Source organism: Apium graveolens, chromosome 10 (genome assembly GCF_009905375.1).
Source record: "Apium graveolens cultivar Ventura chromosome 10, ASM990537v1, whole genome shotgun sequence".
In the NCBI taxonomy this organism is placed as follows: domain Eukaryota; kingdom Viridiplantae; phylum Streptophyta; class Magnoliopsida; order Apiales; family Apiaceae; genus Apium; species Apium graveolens.
The window spans coordinates 187,563,864-187,568,393 of record NC_133656.1 but is presented as its reverse complement, the minus strand read 5'-3'; the positions used below and the strand labels follow the sequence as shown (position 1 = coordinate 187,568,393).

The following is a 4,530-nucleotide window of genomic DNA, read 5'->3' as shown; positions in this document are numbered from 1 at the left end:
TGACTCCTTTTAGCTGATCGAACAAATCATCGATTCTCGGTAAAGGATACTTATTCTTGATAGTGAGCTTATTCAATTCCTGATAGTCAATGCATAGTCGTATGCTGCCATCTTTTTTTCTTCACGAACAATACCGGTGCACCCCACGGAGATACACTGAGTCTTATAATGCCTTGGTCTAGAAGATCTTGCAGTTGCGTTGACAATTCCTTCATCCCGATTGGAGCTATTCGATATGGAGCTTTCGAAACTGGTTCTGTACCTGGCACTAAATCAATCGTAAATTCAATTTCCCGATCTGGCGGCAACCCTGGCAGTTCTTCTGGAAAGACGTCCGGAAATTCACATACAACTGGAATGTCTTCTATTCTGGGACTTCCTTCTCAGTATCCAACACGTAGGCTATGTACATCTCACATCCTTATCGAAGCAATTTTTTGCTCTGTATCGCAGTTAGAAATTTCTTTCGCTGTTTTTCGCCCTTTAACATTACCGTTGCATTTTCCGCAGTTCGTAATTTGACTTTTTTGTTCGCGCAATCGATCTGAGTATTATGATAAGCTAACCAATCCATTCCCAAAATGACGTCAAACTCTCTTAAGTTAAAAGGAATCAAGTCTACGGAGAAATGATGTCCAGCTATTTCTATATCGCACGCAGAACATACTCGATCTACTGGAACTTGGTCATAATTCGCTAATTTTATAATTAACGTCTCGCCCAACCATTCGATTTCGCAATATAACTTATCAAGAAATTCTTCAGAAATAAATGAATGAGTAGTTCCAGAATCAATTAATATTTTTGAACTTACGGAATTCACCAAAAGCGTACCTGCAATTACACTCGAATTCTGTACTGCTTCTTTCATTGTTATGTTGAAAGTTTTTGCTCTAGGTTGATTAGGCGACGATGGAGGAGGTAATGCCAATACTTTCGGGATACTAGCTGCCATTGCTGGTCCCTTACATTTCCTAGCGATATATCCTTTCTTTCCACTGGAAACAAATAAATTCTGATGTTTTTCATTGGACATTCGTTAGAATAATGCCATTTCTGCTTACACCTGAAACACGTCATATCCGTCTTGATACAATTGCCAGTATGTTTTCGACCACAAGTCGTGCAGTACGGCACTGGGACTCTGACAATTCCCTGCTGGCTGAGGGCTTGGAAACGAATACCTGTCTTCTAGATACCCCGTCCTATTCTTTTAAAATTAAAATTTGTCCGGGCCTGAAATTTCGGCTTCCTGCTGAAATGACCTTGGAAACTACCCTGTCCACTTTCCTTTTGAGATCTTTCACTTTCTCCTTCAATAATCAAAGCTTTCTGGACTACGACGGTATATGTCGCTAATTCAAAAACTGTAACTTGTCCACGGATCCACGGTCGTAATCCCTCTTGAAACCTTTGCACTAGTTTTTCTTCAGTATCAACCTGTTCTGGAACAAACCTAGCCAACTCAGTAAATTTGGCTTCATACTCTGTCACAGACATACTTCCCTGCTTCAGTTCCAAAAATTTAATCTGCATCTGATTCTTCACAAAGCGAGGGAAATGCTTCTCTAAGAACAGTTCTTCAAACCTATCCCATGTAATAACATCTTCATCTTCTAAAGCCTTCTTAGATTCCCACCAATAATTTGCTTCTTCTTTCAGCAAGTAACTAGCAAAATCAGTTTTCTGGTCTTCACCTACCTTCACAAGCGCAAATGCTTTCTCTATTTCCTTTAACCAAGTGGTAGCCTTAATAGGATCTACAGATATTTTAAATTATGGAGGTTTTTGATAAGTGGCATTTTATACCACTTAGAACGTCTTAAAATGGCTTAAATTGGTGTCTTGAAATCAAGTATTTTGTGTATTTGATGTGTTTTTCTAGTGTTTATGCATTTCAGGGTATTAGTTGCATTTCGGAGGAGGAATCATCAAGAATAAGCCTTGGCATGTGTTCACCATTGCGAGAGGAAAAGAACGGGCAGATTACGGCGAAGAAACGGAGCAAACCTGGATTTTTTCCAGTAGGGTCCTGCGCGCCCGCGCAGCAATGCTGAGCGGCCGCGCAGCAGCCTTGCGCGCCCGCGCAGAAATGCTGAGCGGCCGCGCAGGGTCGGGGAAAAGGATAAATTATTTTAGACTTCTACTTCTGTTTGGCTTCCAACTTCTATGTAATCTGAGTTTTATGGGACTATTATATAAGTAGATTTGAGACGTTTTCATAGAGAATATGAAGGAGATTATGTTTTAGATTGTGTTTTGCGCAAGAAGCAAAGGAGATAAGGAAGAAGACCGATTTAGCACACCGCAACGAAGAGGAAGCATATTTTTTTGTGATTCTTGTTTCGTTGTAACGTTGGATGCTAGTTTTCTTGCTTTGACTTATTTACTCTTGTGACGTACTCTGTTTTAATATAATTAGTTTAGTTATTATTTTCTTGTGTTGTTTATCATGATTTCATATGAACCCATGATGGCGATAAGTTCTATTATGGGCTAATCGTGATCATGGGGTTGCAACGGATTTATTATGAAATTCTTTAGTTAATTGTTTAATACTTTAGTGTGTGATGATTGCATGATATCTAGTATTGGTTATGCGTATTCGTCTTATGTGCGTCGCGAACATATAAGATAGGGTGTTAATCTCTTGTGAAGCGACGGTGGATCTTGAGATTTAGAACTTGCCATGCTAGCATAGGTTCATGTACGTTGTGCATGATTAGTGGGTAATTCTAACAGTTTTATTTGCCCTATGTAATCAAAAGGAATAACTTGTGCTTAAATCGTTGTGTTGTCAATTTCTGTAGACATATAGGAACTCAACATGATTGATGACTATTCAACTTCTATCTTAATTGTGGATGCTTGGTAGAATGGTATTAGTACAATGAAAGTTGGCTTTTATCAGTTTAGTGTTATTCGATTAATGTCATCACTGTCACATGCTAAAGGTAATAACAATGGCTATAGAAGGAATTAATAATGAAGTTGTGATCTCATGAGTGTTTTATTATTGATAAATTGAAGTGTTAGTTAAGTGGTTAACTAAGTAGTTAATTATAGTAAATATTTAATCAACAATTTTAAGTGTTATTATCTTAACATTGAGAAGTAATCATACATTGGTGAGTGAGTTTAATTAGACAATAACTTAGTCTGAGTCTCTGAGGGAACGAACTAGAAAGTATTCTATATTACTTGCGAATGCGTATACTTGCGTGAATATTAGTGCGTGATTTCGCCCTAACAAGTTTTTGGCGCCGCTGCCGGGGACTCGGCGTATTTGTTTAGTTTATGTACTTACCATCATTGGTCATTAGGACTCAGTGATTAGGACGTAGTAGTTGCTTACTCTTTTCGGTTGTGTTTCAGGTACTTTAGCAAGCGTTTATGCAAACTCATTCTCGTGCTCGCAAGAGGACCTTAGATACAGCTGAGGAGAAAGACGAAGTTCTTGATACTCCGGAGAAGTTAGATTTTGAGGATTCGGATTCAGGAACTGAGCAGAAAGAACCAGTAAATATGGGAGATCGTATTGTTCAAGCTGATCCAGCTCTTATGGATTTTTCTCGGCCTAAAATTGATGACATTCAGTCAAGCATCCTTCATCCGGCTATTCAAGCTAACACCTTTGAAATCAAGCCGGGCACTATTCAGATGGTGCAGAATTCTGTTTCTTTTGGAGGAGCGGCAACTGAAGACCCCAACATGCACATAAGGAATTTTGTCGAGATCTGCAGCACTTTTAAGTATAATGGCGTGACTGATGAGGCTATCAAGTTGAGGCTTTTCCCATTCTCACTGAGGGATAAGGCTAAAGACTGGTTACATTCTGAACCAGCTGGGTCCATCACTACGTGGCAAGATCTTGCGCAAAAGTTTCTGGTGAAGTTTTATCCAATGGCAAAGACTGCTGCTATGAGGAGTGCTCTTACTCAGTTTGCGCAACAACCTACAGAATCTATGTGCGAGGCTTGGGAACGCTACAAGGAAATGTTGAGAAAATGTCCACATCATGGAATGCCGGATTGGATGGTAATCACTGGTTTTTATAATGGTTTGGGGGCCCAATCTCGGCCCATGCTCGATGCAGCAGCTGGAGGCGCCTTATGGGCTAAAAGCTATACTGAGGCGTATAATCTTATCGAGACAATGGATGCAAATGAGCATCAAAACCCAACTTAGAGGATGACGTCAGGCAAGGTAGCAGGTATTCTGGAAGTTGATGCAGCCACTGCTATTGCAGCCCAGCTCCAAGCGCTATCAATGAAGGTTGATTCTTTGGCTACATATGGAGTTAATCAAATAGCTATGGTTTGTGAGCTTTGTGCAGGTTCTCATGCTACGGATCAATGTTCTCTTGTCAACGAATCTGTTCAGTATGTGAATAATTATCAGCGACAACAGCAGCCTGTGCCAGCGACCTATCATCCTAACAACAGAAATCATCCAAATTTCAGCTGGGGGAATAATCAGAATGCTATTCAGCCACCATATCAGCAAGAAGTAAGTAAACAGTTTAACCCA

At 39.9% G+C, this 4,530-nt stretch overlaps 1 non-coding gene across 1 annotated transcript; it reads right to left on the bottom strand.

Annotated features, from left to right (window-relative positions):
- Positions 1-3,918: 3,918 nt before the first annotated feature.
- Positions 3,919-4,025, bottom strand: LOC141694270 (small nucleolar RNA R71). The gene has a single exon (XR_012563590.1). It is a non-coding gene; the product is annotated as a small nucleolar RNA R71 (small nucleolar RNA).
- Positions 4,026-4,530: the final 505 nt, after the last annotated feature.